This window comes from Molossus molossus, unplaced genomic scaffold, assembly GCF_014108415.1.
Source record: "Molossus molossus isolate mMolMol1 unplaced genomic scaffold, mMolMol1.p scaffold_m16_p_6, whole genome shotgun sequence".
In the NCBI taxonomy this organism is placed as follows: Eukaryota; Metazoa; Chordata; class Mammalia; order Chiroptera; family Molossidae; genus Molossus; species Molossus molossus.
In genome coordinates, this window is record NW_023425399.1 from 77,018,011 (window position 1) to 77,044,352 (window position 26,342).

Genomic DNA, 26,342 nt, shown 5'->3' on the forward strand with positions numbered 1-26,342 from the left:
GAAATAATTTCCCAGTGTCTCAATCATCAGAATAACACTACTCTAAAAATACCTATAATTTAAAACCAAGTAAACATCCTAAAATGGTAACGGCAGAATGAAATGATCTTTATATTCCTTTCAGCTGTGCTACAAAGAAATTACCAAGAAAATGTTCCAAATCAAGGCATAAAAACATTCATCATAGTTTATTCCCTCATCAAAGAAGCATCATAGCCCTGGCTGGTTTGACTCAGCGGTTAGAGCACTGGCCTGTGGTCCAAAGAGACCAGGGTTCGGTTCCCGCTAAGGTAAGGGCACATACTTCGGTTGCAGTTTGTCCCCGACCCTAGTTGGGTTGTACGTGAGGGAGGCAGCCACTCGATGTGTCCTTTTCACATCGCTGTTTCTCTCTCTCTCCCTCCCTCCCTCCCTCCCTCCCACTCTGTCTGAACAAAAAATGGAAACATATCCTTGGGTGAGGATAGAGAAAAAAAAAAAAAAAAGCATCATCATAACTAAAGGTCCTCTGCTGTCTATGTACATTAGGCAGCTAGACAGACATGGCGGAGCAAGGACGATGGGCTAGGTACAGAAGGTCACCAGGGAGGAAAGCCCCAAGTGCCTGCAAGGGACAAAACTGGGAAAACAAGGACCTCATCCCCAGGGTAACCTTTCCTCCTCTAGCTCATCTCTGGTCCTGCAGTTTGGAACCCCTGACCTCTCATACAGCTGGTCATACGGTTTAGACCCACTGACTCTTCCTCCCTAAAAAAATATCTATGCTTCAGTTGTATTTCCTCCAGGCCCAGAAAAGCAGCAAAGCCAGATAAGTGACACCATGACTGCCTCAGGACCAGCTGCATTGACTAATAACCCGCTGCCCTGGCACCAACCAATCAGTGGAGACCACGACCCTGAAAGAGCACACCTGGAAAGCTGATGAATATTCTGAGCCCTGCCAGTGTGGCTCAATGGATTGAGCATCATCCTTTGAACTAAGAGGTTCTGGTTCGATGCCCAGTCAGGGTACATGCCTGGGTTGTGGCCCCGGTGTGGGATGTGCAGGAGGCAGCTGATCGATGTTTCTCTCTCACATTGGTGTTTCTCTCTCTCTCTCTCCCTTCCTTTCAAAAAAGAAAAATCAATTAAAAAATGGTTTTTTAATTCTACTGAGACCCTCCTTTTGGGGAGCATGCCCACCCCTGAGCTCTCCTTCTCACCCCTGCCCACCCCCTACACTGTTACCGTGTCACCACTATCTTCCTCATTCCCAAGCTCCAAGGACCCTTCTTTTGCCTTTACTATACAACTTGTTTCCTGGGCCCATTTCTACCATTCGTTTCTTCCACTTCTGTGATTTTCTAAATACATGTTTGAGTCTTGGCTCTGAATTTTTTCCCAGCCAGAACTCAAGTACTGAGGTTGCTGAACCCAAGTCCGGTCTGACCCCACCAGTCTTCCCGGGAAGTTGAGTGTGCCTATGTCACTTCATTTGAAGTCACAGAACCGGCCCATGACGTTGGCCTGGGAGTGCAGGGAAACTGCAGCTTCTCGTGGCTGTCACATCAGACACCTTCCCTGCTCCTGCTGGCTACCGAGATGCCCACCTAGTGAATAAGCTTTTAGATACTAATGGACATTTTAAGTATTCAGGTCTGCACACCCACACCTTTTTTCCCTCTGTGGACCAAAAGGGGCCACATACTAAACCTGACACGCTCAGGGGAGGCCTACGTGGTGGCCTTACAAACTCAGAGACCTAAAGTAATCACATAAGACGGTTTAAAATTAAAGTGTTTTTACTAAGATCAGTTCATGACAGGTAGTCATGTCTTAAAGCAGCATTTTCCCCTAAAAAAGTCAACCTTTACCTTAACTGAGCCTGTCTACTGTCACTTTGAATCTAAGATAACATACCTTTGGAACATCCAATTAATTTCCTTTTTCCAGACCCCTCAAAGCACAGGCACCAGAGACCACAAATCCCCTCAGTTATTGTTACCATGTTAATTGCTGACTGTTAACTATCCTGTAAAAGAAGTATGTGTCTTATCATTTTACTTTTTTCCAATCCCAGAGGTTTGCCCCCTCCCCCCAACACTTTGCTTTCTCCCGCCTCCTTAAACTATCACCAGTGGATTTCATGTAACTCACTTGTGTCTTCTCTCTTGATTGTAATGCAGGGGTGGGAAACATCCAGCCTGCAGCCCATATCGGGCGGAGAAATCAATACCAGCTAACATCACAGGCCTCGCCAAATTACCCTGACCAAATATAGCACGCTAATTTTTAAGTTGGTAATTTTGTATGGTCCTTGAATTATGTTATAAATATCCAAATAGCCCTTGGCAGAAAAAAGGTTCCCCACTCTTGTTGTAATGTATAAAATAAGGTACAAAACTGCCATTCTCTGGAGCATTTTCTCCACCCACTGGGATTGTGCTTCCCAGCAATCGTTATCAGTTTGGCTCAAATAAACTCACATGCATTCTATGCAAGTTTGAATGTTTCTTACATTGATATTTACTTGGGATAGTGTAGCAGGATTCCAAAGAAGCTCTCCCAGGACTACACCTCGGACCCAGACCCAGTGCTCGAGTCCAGCAAGGGGGGGTCCATTGTGCCACCACCAGCTCCTCATTCTGCATGGAGTGGACTTGGGTGAGTTTCACTTGAAATTCAGACCTCCCTGTTTTAAGGTAAGAGGCCCTGATTTTATTTGAGCTGTATTTTTTAAATCATCAAGGTTGAACTATGGTTAAGGTTGACAGAACCCAGGCAAAGGCAGGACTGAAGGAAAAATGGGTGACTGGTTTTTACCTTTGGTTTTCAATTGGAATTGCTTTCTGAGTCTGAAGAGCAGACTCTACACATCTCAAAACAAAACTAAAATTAACATGGGAAATTATGCCTCCAAGGCTGGAAACTCCCTAACTCCAGCCCACATTAATACTCCCAGAAAAGTAGGAAGCCTTTACTTGCAAGTACGTTACTGAAATGGGAAGATTTAACTAGAAATGTTATCAACTTAAAACAGCCAAAATGCATTTTTCTTTTGAATGCCTAAAATAATTATTTTGCATGCAAAATTAGAAAAATGCCAGCTCTAAAATTAAACTGAATGAATGGGGAGCGTATCTTGATCTGGAAATAAGAAGTTTCTAGGAGGAACACAGATACATTCTTTTTTTTTTCTTTACTGATTAATTTAGAGTGAGAAGAAGGGAGAGGGAGAGAGAGATAGAAACATTGATGAGAGAGAACATCAATTGGCCACCTCCTGCATGCCCCCCACTGGGGATCTGGCCCACAACCTGGGCATGTGCCAACTGGGAATTGAACTGGCGACCTCTTGGTGCATGGGTCAACACTCAACCATCGAGCCACATCGGCTGGGCAAATTCTTCAAAAAAAGAAAAGAAATTTTATAAATTGGCTCTGAACTAAAGATGGCTCCTGAGGCCAATAGAAGCCAACACCCATTCCTCCCCTCCTTTAGCTCCTCCATTATATTTGCTTTTTGAGCTTCCTTGTCTAGACTTGCCTTCCCCCTCCCTTCTTTTTTCTCTTCTATCTCCACTATATTTCTTCTCCACTGCCACTCCCTACTGACCTAAGAGAAAATAGAGAAGTTCAGACTAGGATGATCCAGGAATTCTAGCAGCTCCCTTTGAAGAAAAGCTGGTCTCAGTCAGGAAGGAACCAGCAATTGTTCTCCGAGACCCTGATGGGTTCTCAAAAAAATTTAACTGTTAGAACATGTAATCCTGGCTATTCTAACCTATTCCAATTATTATACCTACTGGTTTATTGGAGCAAAAGCAATAGAATACTAAACAAGGTTCGAAGGAAAACGCCTATAGAGAAGTCTGTTCACTTTAAGGATTATAGGAAACTGATATGGGATTTATAAAAACAAAAACAGAAGCAAGCATAAAGCTGCTCCAACGACTATGAGAAGGTGTTTCCCCTTCTCCTTACTAATAGTTCAGGAGAAATTAAAATTGCCATAAAAGGGGGGGAGGGGGTGAATTACTAAGGTCTTTGAAATACTGGGGCTACTTTATCTGTTCTTAACCACCCCTAAAAAATAAGCTGAAGTAAAGCTTCTGTGTAAATGGTAGGGATATTTACTTATACCAATCGGGAAAACAATGATTTTAAAGAAACCTCCCTCCACAAGAGGAACTGAATGTTAATTCCAGGATATTCCAATGCAACTTCTGGCCTTTTCCAGAATATCCTTTATGCACAGGCTAGAATTAGGCTCAATAATTTCATGTACAAAATTCCCTATAATTCTCCTATCCTTATAGTAAAGAAACCAAATGGGAAAGATGGACATCTGTATAAGATCTCAGGGCTACAAGTGTCCATCAATAGACGAATGGATAAAAGAGCTGTGGTACATATACACAATGGAGTACTATGCAGCTATAAGAAAGAAAGACCTCTTATCCTTTGAGATGACATGGAGGGACCTGGAGAGTATTATCCTAAGCAAAACAAGCCAAGCAGAGAAAGACAAATATCACATGATCTCACTTTTTGTGGAATATAATGAACATAACAGTCTGAAGAACAGGGTAGACCCAGAGACGTGGAAGTAGGGTACAGACTAACAATCCTCAGTCGAGGGGGTGGGGGAGGAGGGAAGAGAGAAACCACAGAACTTATATGCATGTACGCATAACCGATGGACATAGACAATATAGCTGGGGACAAGGTGGGGGGGATGGGGAGGAGGGTGTCAATGGGGAAAAAAGGAGAAATATCTGTAACAAAAATAAATTAAAAAATAAAATTATATAGTCTACCCCCCCCAAAAAAAAAATATCTCAGGGCTAAAAATATGATAGTTATTCCCAGATATCCTGTGGTTCAAATCCATATACCTTATCAGTCATTTCTGTGGAATGCCAATATTTTGTCAGTGACAGATTTATGTATTGCCGTGTTCAGCATACCAGTAGAAAAAGACAGTCACTATCTCTTTGCTTTCACCTGGGAAGATTACAAGTTTACTTGGACAGTAATGTCCCGGGGATATAAAGAGAATCCCACCTATTGTTTTAGATACTAAAAGCTGATTTAAATGATGTTAAATTTCCTAGAGATTCCACTCTAAACCAATTTGTAGATGATTTAGTTTTATGCTCCAGAAAATTACTAGACTCTCAAAAAGGACACAATTTACCTACTATAACAGCTAGCTATAAAGGGACATGAATATCAACGGACACGCTCTGATTCCGTTCACCTCAGGTAACATACCTTGGTTATCTGATATCTTAAGATGGGCTAATAATTAACCCTGAAAGATGCAGAGGAATCCTACCTTTTCCTCTTCAAAAATGAGAAAGCAGCTTAGAGGATTCCTGGGTTTGACTGAGTATTGTTACAAATGGATTCCAAATTTTTCATTAATGGCCCAGCCTCTATATCAAATTGACCTGACCCAATTCAGTGGAACCCCGAGGAGAAACAAGCTAGTAAATCTCTATAGGATCACCTAAAGCTTCCACTCTGGGACACCTTAATTATAAACTAATTTTTTATACATATTAATGAAGAAATACTTTTAGAAATTTTAACTCAAAGATATAGAATCATCACAGACCTACAAACTATTACAAGTCAGCAGCTAGACTCAGTAGCCAAAGGGCTCCCTACCTGCATGACAGCTATTTCTGCTATAGATATGTTATACAAACAAAAGATAGTTAAGGCTTTCCTTTGCTTATGTTCCCTATTCTACTAAGTCTCCACTGAATTCTCATCACATTTAACACTTCTGTCACCTGACTGACTGGCTCTTGCATTCTGCACCTAATTTCACTAAAATCCCATGTAATAGTCTTTTTAAATTTTTATTTTATTTTATTTTTTAAATTCAAATCATAGAGACTGTGTATAGTTTATTTATTTATTTTTGTTGTTGTTGTTCAGATAGAGTGGGAGGGAGAGAGAGAGAAACATCGACATGAAAGGGACACATAGAGTTGCTGCCACCCGCACAACCTGGGGCCAGGGACAAACTGCAACAGAGGTACATGCCCTTAGCGGGAACCGAACCCGGGTCTCTCTGGACTGCAGGCCAACGCTCTAACCACTGAGCCAAACCAGCGAGGGCCCATGTAACAGTCTTAACCCAGAAACTTTGCTACTTTCTTTGTAGGATAAAGACATCCACAATTGAATTTTGCTTACTGACCACCTTCCTATTCCTAGGAATGGTTTACAGAAAACTCCTTCTAATGCTGACTTAACACATTTTTGACCGCTCACGAGTTAACTTGTGTTTTCCTGCCTAAACGTTGCGGACTGCGCAAGAGTTAACTCAGGTTTGCACTTGCATTAGCTATTTCAGTTTTTAAAACTCAGGGTAATATAGGATTATCGTATTTGTGACTCTTCGCCCTGAGGGTCAAAGTTTGTAAAACAGCACACCGTTCTGTATTCTTGAAGTAGCTAGGGAATGGATATCTGGTGGTTCAAATGAGTGCAGCTCAGAACCTAACGTGCAGTTTGCCCCAAAACGTGCGGTCCCTGGCGTCAGTCTTAGAGATTTCTATGCGGTACGTAATGTGTTAATTGGGATTACAGATGGATCTTTAAAAGATGAGCAAGAATATTACTGAGCTGGATATAAAATAACTTCCATCGTGGACATAATAATGGAAGGTTCTTATTTACCTGAATAAAATCTGCCTAACAAGCCTAATTGTTCTAACTTGGCTTGTCAATTGGCCAAAAATCAAACAGCCAATGTTTACACCGATAACAGCTATGCGTTGGGGTAGCTCACACCTTTAGAACGCTGTGGAAGCAGCGAGGCTTCTTAATCTTCTCAGGGCAGCCCATAACGAATGGAAAATAGTTTTTATTGCAGAATAAAATCTATTTTGGTTTTTATTGCAGAAAGGCAGTGGGATGTGGCTTTGGAGCTATTGATAAGTGTCTTGTGCTTTATTGAAGGTGTGTTTCTTGAAATGGAAACAATTGGCAATGATCAAAATTCCAGGACATTCTAAAGCTGCCACCGTGAAAGCAAAAGAAACTATTTAGTTGATGCTGAGCTAGACCCGTTTTACCATTACTAAGGGAAATGGACAGAGGTTCCATATAGCCAAGCCTCTATGGCTCTCAGAGGCAACCCTAACCTATGTGCTGTCTATAAACTAGAAAAACGTACCCAGATGGAAAGAAACATTCCAGAAATGGATTAATGGAGTTGTCAGCCCATTGACAACACTTGTGTGGCAACCCACAATTGTTGTGGTTAAAAAACAAACAAAAAAAACACCACCTGGCCAGTTTGGCTCAGGGGTTAGAGCGTCAGCCCACAGACCAAAGAACCGGGGGTTTGATTCCAGCCAAGGGCACATACCTCTGTTGTGGTTCATCCCCAGCCCCGGTGGAGTCATGCCAGAGGCAACCAGTTGATGTGGCTCTATCACTTCGATGTTTCTCTCCATCTCTGTCTCTCTCCCTCCCTCCCACTCTACCTGATAATAAGTAGAAAAATATCCTCGGGTGAGGAATTAAAATTTAAATAAAACCTGACCTGGCCAGTGTGGCTCAGTTGGTTAAAGTGTCGTTCCATGCGCTGAAGGGTCATGGGTTCCATCCCTAGTCAGGGCATGTACAGAAGGTAACTGATCAATGTTTCTCTCTCGCATCATTGTTTCTCCCCACCCCACCCCCCCTTAGAATATTAGAATATTTAACTTATTTCAACAATTCTTTTCTAAATAAATTTGGTAAAAGCAACTGAATATCTAGATATTTTGAAATAACATAATATACTAAAACACTGATTGCTAGACTAGTCTTAAGTTCACCTGCTTTTGGTTTTTATTGCAGAAAGGCGGTGGGACATAGATTTGGAGCTATTGATGAATGTCTTGTGCTTTTTTGAAGGTGTGTTTCTTAAAAGTAAGTGTGTTTGCCAACAGATGAACCTATCTTTCTCAATGTTATGAAATGTGTTCATAAAAGTCAGTCTAGGAAATACTGGCTACTTATTTTTTGATTATCATTGGAAATTGAGATTTCTAAAAGTTAAAACTTCAAATTAACTTGGAAAGAAATTATATAGTTTTGATAATAGAAGTTATAAAGTATGGTGATGCATTTTTAAGGGAAAAGGAAAAAAGTGAGTTATTCTCAAATTATGCATGTGGTCTTGATGTGTATGGTCTTTACATGATGTGTGTCTATCTGTGTATTATGTGTGGTGCATTTTAATGTCTTTTAAAGTTATTACAATAAAATATATTTGTTTTACCTGGGTTTACAAATAGATTTATGTAACAGTCTTTTGGTTAAGTAAATTTGACAACTTTCCCAAAATTGAAATTTTAAGAGATTTTTTTTTTCAACTGAGAGATGACTTTGGGTTATTCCAATAGGCCCTGGAATACCTCAAGGATTTATTCTTTCTCTTTATAAAAGTTTTTACATACGAAAAATATGCTCAACCATCACTAATCATCGGAGAGATACAAATTAAAACGGGACTCTAGTACACTCCTGGTGGGAATGCAGACTGGTGCAGCCACTATGGAAAACAATATGTTGTTTTCTCAAAAAATTAAAAATGGAACTGCCATCTGACCCAGAATCCCACTTCTATGAATATATCCTAAGAAGCCTGACACACCAATCAGAAAGAACATACATACCCCTATGTTCATAGCAGTGCTATTTACAATAGCTAAGATCTGGAAACAGCCCAAGTGTCCATCAGTAGATGAGTGGATAAAAAAGCTATGGTACAGTTACACAATGGAATACTATACAGCTGTAAAAAGAAAGTTCTCTTACCCTTTGAGATAACAGGGAGGAAACTGGAGAGTATTATGCTAAGCAAAACAAGCCAATTAGAGAAAGACAAATACCCCATGATCTCACTTATCTGTGAAATATAATGAACAAAACAGATCCAGAGACATGGAAGTAGGGAACAGACTGACAAACCTTGGAGGGAAGGCATATAGGAGGGTGAAAAGAGAAAAACCAAGGAACACAGATGCATAACTAATGGAAACAGACAACAGTATGGTGAAGGTGGGGGAGGGGAGTGGGGCACAGAGTGTCAATGGGGAATAAAGGAGAGACATCGTTAAAAAAAAAAAAAAAACACTAATTAATAAAAATGAATAAAAAGATTTTAAACCAATTAGGCCTATTCAATATGCTTGAAATTATATGGGAAGCTTTGTCAACTTAGTAATAATAACAACTATGTTCTACTTATATACATATATTTTTTATTAAAACAGATGTTCCTGAAATTTCAGCCTGCCCTAGGGAGGAACTTGCAAAGATTCAGTGCCAAGTCAAACAGCACGCAAGCCAAGAATGATGGTTCCCTGGGGAGGCATCTGGCAGTAAGTAGTACTCTAAGTGGTTGTGGTCCTCACATTGGGAGTTTATACATTATTTCCAAAGCTAAATACACACTTCCAATAAGCCATGTACAGCATTTAAACTCTTGCATATTATTTGTTCTTTTTTTAATTAATTTATTTTTGTTACAGATGTTTCTCCTTTTTCCCCCACTAATTCCCCCCTCCCCTCCCTCCTCACCCTGTCCCCAGCTGTTGTCGTCCATGTCCATTGTTCATGCATACTTGCATATAAGTTCTCTCTCCCCCACCACCCCCTCTTATGTGGATTGTCAGTCTGTACCCCAATTCCATGTCTCTGGGACTACCCCATTCCTCAGACTGTTATGTTCATTATATCCCACAAATAAGTGAGATCATATGATATTTGTCTTTCTCTGTTTGGCTTGTTTCACTTAGGATAACACTTTTCAGGTCCCTCCATCTCCTCTCAAAGAATAAAAGATCTTTCTTACAGCTGCATAGTACTCCATTGTGTATATGTACCACTGCTTTTTTATCCATTCGTCTACTGATGGACATTTGAGCTGTTTCCAGATCTTAGCTATTGTAAACAGTACTGCTATGAACATGGGGGTACATATATTCTTTCTGATTGGTGTTTCAGGCTTCTTAGGGTATATTCCTAGAGGTGGGATCACTGGGTCAAATGGCAGTTCAATTTTTAATTTTCTCAGGTAACACCATATTGTTTTCCATAGTGGCTGCACCAGTCTGCATTCCCACCAGCAGTGTACTAGAGTCCCCTTTTCTCCACACCCTCGCCAACACTTGTTGTTTGATGATTTGCTGATGGCGGCCATTCTGACAGGTGTGAGGTGATTAATAAATGGTGTTGGGAAAAGTGGACAGCTACATGCAAAAAAATGAAACTAGACCATCAACTTACACCATACACAAGAATAAACTCAAAATGGATAAAAGACTTAAATGTGACTCATGAATCCATAAAAATCCTTGAAGAAACTTAGGCAACAAAATTTCAGACATCATGTGCAGCAGAATTTTCAATGATACATCACCTAAGGCAACAGAAACAAAGGAGAAAATGAACACATGGGACTACATCAAACTCAAAAGCTTCTGCACAGCAAAAGATACAATCATCAAAATGGAAAGGCAACCCACTGTATGGGAGAGCATAATTGCCAATGATACATCAGATAAGGATTTAATTTCCAATATATATAAAGTGCTCATACAACTCCACAAAAGGAAGACAAAGAACCCAATTTAAAAATGGGCAGAGGAACTAAATAGACACCTTTCCAAACAGGACATACAAATGGCTAAGAGACATATGAAGAAATGCTCAACATCACTAATCATCAGAGAGATGCAAATTATTTGTTCTTTAGACACTCAAACGTCAGTTGTAGAACATCTCCCATCTTGAACAATTCGATTTTCTACCAAGTTGTTCAGGGAAAAAAATGACTCAGTTGTTGACTAAAACTTCAGTTTTCAACCTGACAACCTTTCAGGCTGATACCTCAGCATGACAAAGCATCTCTCAGGCAACAAACAAATGCTTTTGTTAGCATCATTTAAAAACAGAAAAAGGCCATCAGTGTTGTGAAGGGTGTGAAAGTGCTCACAAAACAACAATCTCAGGTGACTGAAGAGGTAGAAAAACTGTCCTTCATTGGGATAAACCAAAAGCAGTTAGCGGGTGACAGCATTTCCCAGGCAGTGATATATGAAAAAGCAAAGACACTGCAACTGACCTCCTGAAAGACACCGAGGAATAAGTGCTGAAATTGATTTAAGGTAGCAGGGGGTGGTCTGATGAATTTAAGAAAGTAAGTATGTACTTACAGACTAAACAGCACATTAGACATGTATGTAAAAAAGGCTAAAACAGGGAGTCATTTGTGGGTCTGGAATGGATTAACTCAACTTACATGATTTTTTTTTTTTTTGTTCAGATAGAGTGGGAGGGAGAGAGAGAAAGAGAGAGAGAAACATCGACGTGAAGGGACACATCGAGTGGCTGCCACCCGCACGACCAACCCGGGCCGTCAGGGACAAACTGCAACTGAGGTATATGCCCTTAGCGGGAACCGAACCCGGGTCTCTCTGTACCGCAGGCCGACGCTCCAACCACTGAGCCAAACCGGCCAGGGCAACTTACATGATTTTTAACGGGAAAAAATTAATTCAGTTTTTGAACAAATCACTTCTCGAACAGCCTTCTGGAACAAATTAAGTTCAAGAACTGAGGTTTCACCATATACTGAAATTGTGTATTCAATCTAAAAATATGGGAGATGCCCTGGCCGGTTTGGCTCAGCGGTGGTCCGAAGAGACCCGGGTTCGGTTCCCGCTAGGGGCACATACCTCGGTTGCAGTTTGTCCCTGGCCCTGGTCGGTCGTGCGGGTGGCAGCCACTCGATGTGTCCCTTTCACGTCGATGTTTTTCTCTCTCTCTCTCTGTTCCTCTCTCTCCCTCCCACCACTCTACCTGAACAAAAAATGGAAAAATGTCCTCAGGTGAGGATAAATAAATAAAAATATGGGAGATTATATATTATCATCACCCGAGGACATTTTTCCATTTTTTTGTTCAGATAGAGTGGGAGGGAGAGAGAGAGAAACATCAACGTGAAAGGGACACATCGAGTGGCTGCCACCCGCAGACCTAACCAGGGCCGGGGACAAACTGCAACCGAGGTATGCACCTTTAGCAGGAACCGAACCCGGGTCTCTCTGGACCGCAGGCCAACGCTCTAACCGCTGAGCCAAACCAGCCAGGGCTGTTTTTTTATGTTATTTTACAGTAATTATTATTTATCAAGAAAATGTTTTCTTAAAATGTTTTATTTTACAGAAAAGCAGTTTTTTAAATCAACTGCATTATAACTAAATCTCTAATCGTGTCATTTTAAGTTTTGTCATTTATAGAGTCGTCATTTTACTCTAATGCATTTGCAAATATGTTACATCTTTAGAAAGATCCATGAAAAGGACCCTGACTTACTCTAAATTACAGATTTCTAAGTAGGTCATATCTTTGACAAGATGAAGATTTATAGAACTCTAAGAAATAAATGAATTTTTTAAAATATTGGCAAATAATCAGAATAAACAAAGAAACTGGTTATGGGACTGAATGAACCAAGGATAATTATTATTATTCTTATAACTTTATTCAAAATATCACTGATTTCTTAAACTTTTTGTTTCCCAAATAGAAGGAAAACTTAAAGGAGACATTCTGCATTATCAAGGACTCATTAACCAGCTTATAGGGCCTGATAAATTAGTAACATTCATTTAACAGTATGCTCCAGGGAGACAGAGACTTCAAAGATGACAACTTACAACCAGCAGATTTTCGTCCACTGGAAAAGACATTAACTAACTACTCTCTCCAACACTGTTGGAAGGGAACTTAACAGGTGCCTAACCACAAATGGACTTGTGCCCATATCTGACACTTGCCTCCACCTACAGTGGAGACCAAAGACTTCTCAAGAATAAGAAGCCACCACCTCAGCCCTGGCCACTTTGGCTCAGTGGTCATAGTGTTAGCCCATGGACCGAAGGGTTGCAGGTTTGATTCCCAGCCAAGGGCACACACCTGGGTTGCAGGTTCCATCTCTAGCCCCAGTCAGGGCGCACATGGAAGGAAACTGATGAATGTGCATCTCTCACATTGATGTTTCTCTCTTTCTTTTGCTCCGTCCCTTCCACTCTATCTAAAAATCTATGGAAAAATATCTTCTGGTGAGGATTACCAAGAAAAAAGACACTGATGAGCCCTGGCTGGTTTGGCTCAGCGGTTAGAGCATCGGCCTGCGGTCCAGAGAGACCCGGGTTCGGTTCCGGCTAAGGGCGCATACCTTGGTTGCAGTTTGTCCCCGGCCCTGGTTGGTCATGCGGGTGGCAGCCACTCGATGTGTCCCTGTCACGTCAGTGTTTCTCTCTCTCTCTTCCTCTCTCTCCCTCCTACTTTATCTGAATATAAAAATGGAAAAATATCCTCGGGTGAGGATAAAAAGAAAAGAAAAGAAAAAAGACACTGATGAGGCCTGTATACCTACCAATTAATGTTTAATTTTATTTGTTTTTACCTAATATTAATAATTATTATTATACTTGTTCTTTAGGCTTTTCTCAAACCTGTGGATATAGCCCCACTGTTAATAATTGCTGAAGGTGTATAAGACAATTTTTGGTATTATTGTTTTTTAATCTTCACCCCAGGATATTTTTCCGTTTATCTTCAGATAGAGTGTGAGACAGAGAAGGGGGAAAAGAGAGAGAGAGAAACATCAATGAAAGAGACATTGATTGGTTGCCTCTCACTCGACCCCAACCAGGCCAGGGACTAAACCACAACCAAGGTACGTGCCTTTGACTGGAATTGAACCCGTGAGTCTTTGGTCCGTGGGCTAACACTCCAACCTCTGAGCAAAACTAGCCAGGGCTTTTGTTATTATTAATAATATTCTTTTTATGGTTACTCTTCTGAAATTTAAAAAAAATGCTATTGAAAAAGAAAAGGACTGTATAAATTTTTTAAAGTTAAAAAGAAAATTTCTCCTAATAAGTTGGTTATTTCTGAATGAATAAAGAGACAAACTAAGAAGAACAAGGAAAACTGTAAAAAGTTAATGAAGAAGAAATATTAAGAAATTAAGAAAGGAATTTTATATATAAACACCAGAACCTACTTATAGAAGTGTGCTTACCTCCTAACCCAACAGACTACTAACTATATAATTCAGAGAGAAGCTGAGATGGCTATAAAAACATGGCCTCTAACTGATGCTGAGGCACAAGAAATTTACTTATGAAACTCATACTGTCCTCCTGGCCTCTGAAATTTTAGATAGTAATTGTAATCTACAGCATTATACTCTTATAACCTTGGCCCCATTTAAAACTTAAGGTTACAGCTTCCAATTGCACACCTAGGGGGATCAGATTAATAACAGCACCAAGTGCTTCCAATGAGAAGTAGATGGGCCATAGTAAAACAGGAACCCATCTCCCAGTCACATTATAAAAACCGAAAAGGTGTATGGTATGTCCTCAAACTGTGAGTATTATACTAGATGCAAAATATGGAAAAGGGAGACAGGCAACAGAAACTTGAATCATGATAGCGCAAAGATCAGAAATGACCCAGAATACTATTAATAAGGACACAGAGTATCTGACTACCTGTCATTCACCTGCCTTTTTCCTTTTTTTTTTTTATCCTCATCCGAGGACATTTTTCCTAGAGTGGGAGGGGGAGAGAGGAAGAGAGAGAGAGAGAAACATCGATGTGAAAGGGACACATCGAGTGGCTGCCACCCGCATGACCCAACCAGGGCCGGGGACAAACTGCAACTGAGGTACATGCCCTTAGCGGGAACCGAACCCAGGTATCTATGGACCACAGGCCGCTGCTCTAACCGCTGAGCCAAACCGCCCAGGGCTGCCTTTTTCCTTTGAATAATAATCCAACCTTGAATGCCATCAAAAGTTATGGTCTTGCCCCATCCCCAGTGGTCCATCCCATTCAGCAAGACAAACACTGACTCAGAGACTTCCTAGGAATGGGCCTTCCTAGCACAGTGGGACCTTGTTATTCAACCAAAACATTGGTCATCAATACATCCTTTGAACTGATTTATAAGCAAAAGGAGGATGTGTGGACCAAAAGCGGCCACATATTAATCCTGGCAAGCTCAGAGAAGGACTGCATGGTGGCCTTACCAACTCAGAGACCTAAAGTAATCCCATAAAATGGACTAAAATTAAAACTTTTACTAAAAGCAGTTCATGGCAGGTAGTCATATCCTAGGGCAGCATTCTTCCCTAATGAAAGTCAATCTTTACCTTAATTGAGCCTGTCTATTGTCTCTTGGCATCTGAGATAACATACCTTTGGAATGTCCAAGCAATTTCCCTTTTCCACACCCCTCAAAGCACAGGCACCACTGTGTGGGGACCACAATCCCCTCACTGTTATATCATGTTAACGGTTGTCTGTTAACTATCCCGTATTCACCTGTGTAAAGGAAGTGTGTGTCTATCATTTTACTTTTTTTTTTTTTTTTTTATCCTCACCCGAGGACATTTTTCCATTTTTTGTACAGATAGAGTGGGAGGGAGAGAGAAGAAGAGACAGAGAGAGAGAAACATCGATGTGAAAGGGACACATTGAGTGGCTGCCACCGCACGACCAACCAGGGCCGGGGACATACTGCAACCGAAGCACGTGCCCTTAGCGGGAACCGAACCCGGGTTTCTCAGGACCGCAGGCCGATACTCTAACCGCTGAGCCAAACCGGCCAGGGCTATCATTTTACTTTTTATCCCAGAGGTTTCCTCACCCCACTCCCCTCACTTGCTTTCTCCTGTCTCCCTAATCTATTACCAATGGATGGCATGTGACCCACTTACGTCTTCTCTTTCTATTGTAATGTATAAATCATAGTGTAAAACTGCCCCTCTCTGGAGCATTTTCTCAATCCATTAAGATTTTGCTTCCACGAAATTGTTTGGCTCAAATAAATTCACAAAAATTCTCTCTAGGTTGTGATGCCATCGTAATTAGCTAGTTATTAATAATAGAAAAGGAGCAATGGGAAGGTCAAACATTATAGGCGTGTTCTGAGGAAACATGGGGGAGGGAAAAACATAGGGAAGATAGACACATGCCCAGTAAAGTTGGGGTAATGGGAAAGGTACCTGCCTGGGAACAAAGGTCATTGGCCAGAGTGGATGTGGCCACAGCAAGCGCAGGAGGATTTGGAATACTTAGCTCCTTAAACAAAGAAACTCACTCTCTTGAGCTCTTAGCACTGAGCTCGCCTTCTGGCTTTCCGGGCTTTTTTGCTCCTGCCTCACTGCATTTGCCCACAGCCATGTGCATCCCCCACACACAATGGGCTAATGGACTGCAGCTAGCCTGCTGCGGTACTAGACTTGTCTTCAATGTGGAAAGGAAACTCTGGACACTGGCTTTGCTTCTAGCTCTACTGAAACCCCCGCTACACTTCTTCTTTGACTGGACTAAAGGAACTGGGACTTTAGAAACACAGGGATTTATTTCTACACAAATAAAAATCACTCATTCTCCAATTTGAGCCTCAGAAACTTCTTTTCTCAAAATATCTTGAGAACTCCAACCCCAGCAACACCCAGTGGGGAAAAGGACCCCCCCACTTCGTCGCATATCAGTTTGAATGTTTCTTATGTTGACACCTCTCAGGCTTGCATCTCCTGAACTCTAAGGGTCCCCAGGAGACCTGCAACCGGGGCGGGGCAGGGGCAGCAATGGGTAGCGGCTGCTGATCCAGGGCTAACCCCTGAACCTGTCTCCAAGAGCCCTTTTCCTCTGACTTTTCAGTGAGGCAATAACAGCCCTGCCTTGCCTCACTTCTTTCCTGTGACAATTCTACAAAACCACAGCAGCCCCACCTGGGCTCTCTCCTGCTGCTTCTTCTATCCTAAGCCCGTCCTTGCTTCATGTCCCCAGCTTTATTAAACATACTCTCTAAATACATAAATAAATAAACAAAATGACGTAACAAAACCAATTTTACCACAGGATAATTGATACAAACAAGAATTAAATTCCTAGGCATCTCATTGTTACAACGAAACGTTATTTGAGGATCTGCTGTACCGCCTTCCCTATCTCTACTATCATGCAAGGAGACAAATCAATAAACACTTAATTGAGAGCCTACCATATTCCAGGTATTATCCTAAATCTTGACGACACATTACTAAAACCAGGCCTTCCACTAGGAGAATGTATACTGCAAGAAAGACAAGTGTACAAAAAAATTACTATCCACATTTCCCAAGAAGTCTGACTTGCCCTCTCCAGCCCCACCCTCAACTAGATCTCTTTTGTAAACCCTCACATCTATTTTTTGTCACAAATCAATTGGTAGACATGCATGTGGTTATTTCTTTGGCTCTGCCTATACTGCACTGTATAGACTGGATTCCTAGTACCTAGCAAGCTGCTTAAAACACAGTAAGAAATCAAATATTAATTAAACAGACAGATGGACAGGAGAATGAAAGTGGACTTAGTGCAAGAACAAAGCAATCAGGCTTCTCCACAGGAAGGCCTGAAGGCAATACATGTTTTGAGTGGTACACCACCTTCATCTAGTGATAAAAAAATTAATGAAGTTTTTTTATATGCCACAGGAAATAAATTAATACCAAAAAAGGAGAAATTTTTAAAATACACATTCTAGGACTCTCATTTGATGTATCTCTAAGGTATAAACGATTTAATTTCTGTAATTAAGTTACCTTTAGAAAAAATACAAAATAAAAGAATCCAACTTCACATGTTGAACAGCTTTTTTAAAACATTCTTTGGAATCATGATAGCTTATTTCAGAAAAGTGCTTTTGTCTCTGATGTTTAAGCCAAAAAAAAAAAAAAAGACAAGCAATCCCTTAAATGCAGCTGGTAAGAATGGATCTGACCCAAACCCCATCAGCACACACAGTATTTTTCATGATCACTTAATGTATTTTTTTCAACTGTTCTTTTCACATTCATGCGATTCTAAGCTGTTTTTAGATTAATTAATAAGATTTTAATGGCCGCCCTGGCTGGTTTGGCTCAGCGGTTAGAGCGTCGGCCTGCGGTCCAGAGAGACCCGGGTTCGGTTCCCGCTGGGGGCACGTGCCTCGGTTGCAGTTTGTCTCCGGCCCTGGTCGGTCGTGTGGGTGGCAGCCACTCGATGTGTTCCTTTCACGTCAATGTTTCTCTCTCTCTCTTCCTCTCTCTCCCTCCCACTCTACCTGAGCAAAAAATGGAAAAATGTCCTCGGGTGAAAAAAAAGATTTTAATGGCCAAGAGAATGTTTCCAAGGAAATAACAAAAAAATTTTTGGAGCTTCAAAAACTGGGAGACTATAGCCCTGGCCTGTTTGGCTCAGCAGTTAGAGCACTGGCCTGCAGACCAAAGAGTCACAGATTCGATTCTGGTTAAGGGCACGTACCTTGATTGTGGTTCATCCCCAGCTCTGGTCAGGGTCATGCAGGAGGCAAATGGTCGACGTTTCTCTCTCACATTGATGTTTCTCTCAATCTCTCTTCTCTCTCTCTCTCTCTCTCCCCCCTCCCACTATGACTGAAGATAAATGGTAAAAGTATCCTCAGGTGAAGATTTAAAAAAACCTGGACGACTTAGAGACCATTTTGCCTTGTTTCTTCTCCTCAAAAGTCCACTGAGGAAGCTACATTTCTGATTCTAAGTTGCCTGGCCAGCGTGGTTCAGTGGATTGAACAGTGTCCCATAAACTGAGAGGTCCCGGTTCGATTCCCCATCAGGGCACATGCCCAGGTTGCAGGTTTGATCCCCAGTATGGGGCGTGCAGGAGGCAGCCAATCGATGTTTCTCTCTCCCATCAACGTTTCTATCCCTCTCTCTAAAAACAATCAATAAAAACATATTTTATAAAAAATGTGGAAAGCAAATTTATACTTTGTTGTTCTATAAACACTGTGGATTACCTAATTAAAGTAGGTATGCATACCGGACAACTCATGCCACCAAATACCCATTCAACACAGTGGATAAATTCAGTGGCCCTAACTCGAAGACCTTAGCAAAGACCCTAAAACTTGTAGTTTAAAATGCAATCATGAGTGCTTGTTTCAGCAGCATATGTACTAGAAAACTGGAATGATAGAGAGAAGATTAGCATGGCCCCTGTGCAAGGGTGAGACACAAATTCATGAAGCGTTCCATATAAAAACAAAGTGCAATCATGACTTGTTAAATTTGGTCAAAGGTCTATTATTTTATCATTTGAGCTGCCACTTTTCTTTACTATTCAAGTTTAATTTCTATAGAATCAAAGTAGAAAATTCCAAGAGAAATCGATAACCAAGTTCAACAATCAGCGCTCTTTCACCCAAGTATCATAAACTCAAAATATTAAATGTGTCCTCTGAGTTCTTAAAGGTATCTGAGAAGTTAAAATTTAAGAAAATCCAGGCTAACTTTATTCAATCATACATACAACATTTAACTGGGCTTCATGAAACAGCAGGAAAGTACAGCAGTTTCTCAAAAATTAAATACAGAATTTCCATGTGACACACAATTCCACTCCTAGGTGTACACCCAAAGAACTGAAAGCAGGCACTCAAACAGATATTTGCACACTTATGCTCACAGCAGCACTGTTCACAACAGCCAAGAGGTAAAAGAAACCTAAGTGTCCACCAACAGATGAACAGAAAAACACGTGTTAATATACATACAAGGAAATAGTATTGAGCCATAGAAAGGAATAAAATTCTGATACATGCTACAACATGGATGAAACTTGTACACATTTTGCTAAGTGAAAGACAGATATATATGGCCCAGCCAGTGTGGCTCAGTGGTTAAACCATGAGCTCATGCACCATGAGTTCGCTGGTTCGATTCCCAGTCAAGGCAGTGCCCAGGTTGTGGGCCTGATTCCCAGTGGGGGGCATGCAGGAGGCAGCCAACAGATGTTCTCTCTCAACGATGTTTTTGTCTCTCTCTCTCCCTCTCCCTTCCTCTCTCTCTCTAAAATCAATAAAGAAAAAAAGAGAGAGAGATTATTCCACTTATGTGAGGTACCTATAGTAGAAAAATTCACACAACAGAAAGATGATGGTTACTAGAAAAAGCTGGAGGAGGAAGGAATGGGGAGTTAGTGTTTAATGGGGACAGAGTTTCTGTTTAGGATGATAAAAAAGTGGTGATGGTTGCACAATAATGTGAATGTACTTAATGCCACTGAATGGTAAACTTAAAGATGGCTGAAAAGGGCCCTGGCCAGTTTGGCTCAGCAGTTAGAGCGTCGGCCTGCGGTCCGGAGAGACCGGGTTCGGTTCCCGTTAAGGGCACGCACTTCGGTTGCAGTTTGTCCCCGGCCCTGGTTGGTTGTGCAGGTGGCAGCCACTCGATGTGTCCCTTTCACGTCGATGTTTCTCTCTCTCTCTCTCTCTCTCTTCCTCTCTCTCCCTCCCGCTCTATCTGAACAAAAATGGAAAAATGTCCTCGGGTGAGGATGAAAAAAAAAAAGATGGCTGAAAAGGTAATTTGATGTCATGTATATTTTACCACAGTAAAAAAAAAAAGTCAGGAAGCATCAGAAATATGGCTCTCATGCCCTGGCCGGTTTGGCTCAGCGGTTAAAGCGTCGGCCTGTGGTACAGAGAAATATGGCTCTCACAATTGCCTTTGTACTATTTTTTAAATATATTTTTACTTATTTTTAGAGAGAAAGGTAGGGAGAGGGGGAAAGAGAAAGAAACATCAATGTGTGAGACAATCATCGATGTGAGAGAAAATCATTGATCCACTGCCTCCTGCACACCCCCTAATGGGGATTGAGTCTGAAACCCAGGTACGTGCCCTGACCGGGAATCAACTGGTGACCTCTTGGTGCATGGTTTGATGCTCAACCACTGAGCCACATGAGCCAGGCTAGTTTTGTACTATTAACAAAGCCAAAAAGAGCCTAATTATTCAGACTGTTACAACTATATGTTTTGATTTTTTTTTTTAATTCTCAAATACTGATCTTATGCTTGGTATTACATTAAAATAACATTAGAAACACACGGTATACTGGGAGTTTGAATAGTTAGAAAAATTAAATGTGTTTATAAACAAATACATATATTTTACAAATTAAATCTAAAAACATTTTTAAAAATCTATAATGAGCTTAGTTAGCACTGCATTCCAAAGCAGCTAGTTGCTCAATGGTGTGGTTTTTTTTTTTTTTCCCAATATTATATTCTGTTAATATATATATAAAAAAACACATTAAAAATTAAAATAACTATGTAAAAACAGCAAGAAAATAAATTTTGCTCCCAATCACATTAGTTCCTAGCAAACAATCAGTAAGTTCTCTGTGTATATATAAAACTATGTCATTTGTGATAACACAATTTAATGCATTTTTATTTTAGAAACTCTACATTAGTAGACAGATTCATATTTAACAATGATTTCAGAGATGAAGAAACTGAGAAGTACAGAGGTAAAGTTACTTGCTGAGTGTTGTATGACATAGAGCCACAACCAGAATCTAGAACTTTTGATCAGAGGATGAAATATTAATGTTCTATTTTTCATAAAACTCAAATCAACCTCTAAAATTAAATGCCACTGATCCTAATTATTGTGCATGCGTGAGCTTTGAGGAAGTTGACCCTCAATTATTATTATTTAATCTCTCTCTTTTTTTTAATCCTCACCAGAGGATTTTTTGTTCAGATAGAGTGGGAGGGAGGGGGAGAGAGAGAGAAACATTGACACGAAAGGGACACATCTAGTGGTTGCCACCTGCACGACCCAACCAGGGCCAGGGACAAACTGCAACCAAGGTACGTGCCCTTAGCGGGAACGGAACCCACGTCTATCTGGACCGCGGGCCAACACTCTAACTGCTGAGCCAAACCGCTCAGGGCTAAAAATCATTTAATTTTTAATTCAGTGAAACTTTTACTCTAGCTTCCTCGATGAGACTTTGTGCCCAGATAAAAAGCATCATCTCCAACTGGCTGTAATTGTAATATTTCATGCTATAATTTGCAAACCATTGAAATCAATGTAAATGTTTACACCAACCTTTTATTCACTTTATATTTGACGTATTCACATTACCTTCTCATTCATATTCAGTATTTACCCACACTGACTTGGATACCATACACAGTAACAGAACAATCATACTTGCTAAATATTTATCTTTTACCTTTATTCAGTTGAAAATGTTAATGTTTATCAAAATTGGTGAAAAATAAGCTTCATGGCTTTGCTTTATGAAACTCGTTTAACCTTAGATTGCTATTCATTTTATCTGCTTCAACAACCAACAACTAACCCTTATATATACCCCTGATCTGAATTTCAACCAACTACTTCAAAACAGGTTGGATCCTTAAAAACGATCGGCAGAGAATTAGATAAATCCAGTTTTAGATAATAAAAATGCTAGCAAGAAAGTTGAATGTCAACTTTTAATGATAAAATTCCCTAAATTTTAGACAAAATATATTTAAATATTTCCTGTTTTGATTTTATATTTGAAACTGTCTTCAAACTAAAGTATAATACTAACCAGTTACACACCATATATCCAGAAGTTTCTCTTTAAAGGAAAACTTTAAACAACAGTGTAAAAACATGTGGTTACTTTCTATTAGTCATATGATAGGAAAATGTACAGTTAAGGAGTGCTTTCACTATATAGTAATTTCCTGTCAGCTAATGAATCCAAGAACTCAGATACAGTAAGTGATCTAGTATAACCTCTTACTAAAAGCATTAAAACTATTTCTTGTATTTGCCCAACTTATTAGTGGGTGGTAAGTAAGGGGAAATCCAACATTTCTAGGAATCAAGAACATCCTATAATTATGTGGCAATACAATTAACATATACTGTACAAAATGCACAACAGTATCTTTTTTGACACCTTATTAATGAATTCTGGTGACTTGATGTAAGCTGGTGCCTACACTGCTAATACCTGACCTCTTTCTAGAACTTAAAATAATTTACTAGTCATCAATCAAGTTCTGATAATCATCAGGCTTGGCTTGAAAACACCGACCAGGTTCTCAACCACTTCAAATTTCTTACACGCACTGGCTACCTTAGTCTCTTTCCTCCATGTGTTACTAGTTGACTTGTACTTTCTACTGACCACTTTTCTCAGTGAATACACATAATGTACAACACTCACCTTCTATTAATGTCAAGAGGTAAGAAATTGCCACCACAGAGTTCCAACTTAAAAATCTGCTATAGATGTATCTCCGAGTAAAATAAAGACACAAGGAGAAATTTTAAAATTTATTTAATAGACACTGCAACATGTTATCACTCAAAAGAAACTGGCTGTGTTCTTAATTGTTGGTTCTAAACAAGTTATCATTTCCCTTTGTTTCTGGCAGGAGAGCGGGGAGTAATGTTTTTACAGAAGTAACATTGCTACCTGCTCTAAATTATAGGTGTAAATACTACTGGAATAATACCTGCAAGACAGCTGCCTCCAGAGTCAAGGATTAGCTACCACTACAAAGGTCTGCTGATGAACAGAGACGTTTAGTGTCATCTGATAAACAGACTTTGGCAATACCCTATACTGAGTGAGATACAGCAACTGCTTCAGATAAATCTATTCAACTTGCAGCAGTTAACTCCTATTTTTATTATCAGTTGCTCAGTGCAGTGGGAGAGTTGCTCTGCCTAGGAGAAAAGGTGATAGTTAACTTTTAAAAAGGAATGTTATTGACAGTTTTCTCCCATTTGTTTCCTAAATTGTAGATAGAGCCCTTAGCTTAGAACTGGTAGATGAAAAGGTGGATTTTGCAACTATTCTGTAATTAAATTCTGTGTTAAATTTTCAGCTGGGGGATTCATAAATTATACCTACCACACTGGCTGCAAAAAATTTATTGTATCATGGTTAGAACGCAAACATTGCTAGGCCTCCAAAGAAATCAACAAAGTATTTGCCAAAAGCTGGCTGAAGAGGTGAGGATATTCCAAACTCTAAATCCAGAATGCACCAACTACAAAGCTAAGGCTCAAATTTTCAGGGAAAACCCCTCACTGATTTTAAAGCTGATTTAACTGTATTACCAGCTCTCCACAAAAGCCTAATAGCTACATTTGCAACATTCAAGCAGTTTTAAGTTAACTTAATATCCCAGTGCCAACAGTTCATCTTCACAGTAGTCTGCATAAAGCGACGATGTTGGCAACTGAAAACTAATATTAATAAAATCAGGAGAATGCCAATCAATGGGCCACCGGGTATATGACTCCTTTCTACTGTGCAGCTGCAATCTTTCATATTGTTTCTTAATCCCTTTGGGTCTTTCATGTTTGTCCAATTAACCACGCTGTACACTGTGAGAATGGTCACATGAACAGCTCGTGACTCCCACTGTGAATCAATCCTCCTCACGTTTACGGGAAACTAAAAATTACGATGCACAGATCAAAGTACCGAGAAAGCCTGCAGCTGATGACTGGGTAGGAAATACATGTGGCACCAGCGCGAAGTCGCAGCACCACCCGTGGAAGTGCAACAAATGCCAACATCTTGCTACTTTTAACAACGAACTTCCTTGCAGTTCTGAAGCAGCCAGCGGCCGCCAGGAAGCCAAACTCCGTCTTGGAGCCCGGCATCGCCACGCCACAACTCTGACCATCGTCGGAGACTTCGCCGGAGACCAGTACACACCCCCCAGCAGGCGCGGACAGACCTTCCCCAGCACCAGGCGGGTGGAACCCACTGGCCCAGGAACCGGCCTTGGAAACTGACCTAGGCGGTCACCTCGGCTCCCAGGGCTCCCGGGATGAGGACCACGACCGCAGGCTTCCCGTCTGCTCGCCCTACGTCGATGAAGCAGAGGTCACCTGGCTCGCACTCCCGAGGACTCGCGGCGCCGCGACGAGCTCTCCCCGATCTCCGCGCCAGGAACTCCGCGGAGCGCGAGGTGTCCGGACATCATTCAGCGCGCTGGTGGCTCCGCCCCTCCGCGCCGCCGGCCCCACGAGCGCGCGCCCGCGCCCGCGCTATTGCCCCGGGATCGTGCGGCACGTGACCGCTCCGCTCCCCGGCCCCGCCCCCGACACGCCCCGCCCCGCCCTCGGTCCGCTCCAGTCCTCCTGGACCACGGAGGCCGGTTCCAGTCTTTGCCAACGGCTGGGAGGAGGGCAGAGCCTTCGCGCCCCACCCCACCGCACCCCGAGCCGAAAGAAGGGGTGGAACCTACCCGAGGACGCGGAGGCGCCGTGGCGGGGAGAGGAAGCCCCCCAAGCCGAAGCAAATAGAAATACTGGGTTAATGCTCTCTTATTAAACAAATACATCACCCAGCTGCCCAGATATTTTCTTTCCTGCTTTGGTGGCGGTTTTACCCAGGGCAACTTAATTGGCAGTGTAAATTCGCTACACCCCTTTTTCTTCTCACATGACAAAGGATGGTCTTAACCCTGTCCTGAGATAGATGGGCGTGAGGGATACTTAAAGAGATAAGTATTTACAAAATTTTCTTCACTTCCTTCGCCCATCAAATAATCTATCATAAAGAATCCACCTCTTCGGACTCAGTGCACAACAGGCCTAGCCAAAAGAGTTAACAGCCCATCATGTGCGGGTTTAAACTCTAGTATAAAAACAAGTTCTTTAAAAAATATGCGTAACTAAAAAAGAAAGGAAATTTGAGCAAAACAATAATTTTTCAACTTTCTTGTATGTTCCAGTGTATTTAATGAACATGTTCTTTTGTAATGAAAAATTAATAAATAGGTAAATTTTTTTTTTTTTTATCCTCACCCGAGGACATTTTTCCATTTTTTATTTTATTTTATTTTATTTTTTTTATCCTCACCCGAGGACATTTTTCCATTTTTTTTTGTTCAGGTAGAGTGGGAGGGAGAGAGAGAGGAACAGAGAGAGAGAGAGAAACATCGATGTGAAAGGAACACATCGAGTGGCTGCCACCTGCACAACCGACCAGGGCCGGGGACAAACTGCAACCGAGGCACGTGCCCTTAGCGGGAACCGAACCCGGGTCTCTCAGGACCGCAGGCCGACTCTCTAACCGCTGAGCCAAACCGGCCAGGGCTCCATTTTTTGTTCAGACAGAGCGGGAGGGAGAGAGAGAGAGAGAGAGAGAAGCATCGATGTGAAAGGAACACATCGAGTGGCTGCCACCTGCACAACCGACCAGGGCCGGGGACAAACTACAACGGAGGTTCGTGCCCTCAGCGGGAACCGAACCCGGGTCTCTCTGTACCGCAGGCTGACGCTCCAACCGCTGAGCCAAACCGGCCAGGGCTAAATAGATAACATTTTTAAGGGCCTATAGTTTTATAGTCTATTTAAGTCTAGAAACGAGAACATACAGGCCAGTTGGCCATTAAAATTACATGTGATAGGTCACGTGGCAGA

General features: G+C 41.3%; 1 protein-coding gene and 1 non-coding gene across 3 annotated transcripts in view; one reads left to right on the forward strand and one right to left on the reverse strand.

The window, feature by feature from the left end:
- OSBPL1A (oxysterol binding protein like 1A) overlaps positions 1–24,858 on the reverse strand; it is a 250,172-nt gene extending 225,314 nt beyond the window's left edge. For both annotated transcript variants that reach the window (XM_036244357.1, XM_036244356.1), the window contains exon 1: positions 24,709–24,858. The gene's annotated coding sequence lies outside the window, so the exon portion shown is untranslated. The remainder of the gene's footprint in view (positions 1–24,708) is intronic.
- LOC118619416 lies at positions 19,022–19,130 on the forward strand. Its single transcript, XR_004957195.1, has one exon. It is a non-coding gene; the product is annotated as a U6 spliceosomal RNA (small nuclear RNA).
- Positions 24,859–26,342: the final 1,484 nt, after the last annotated feature.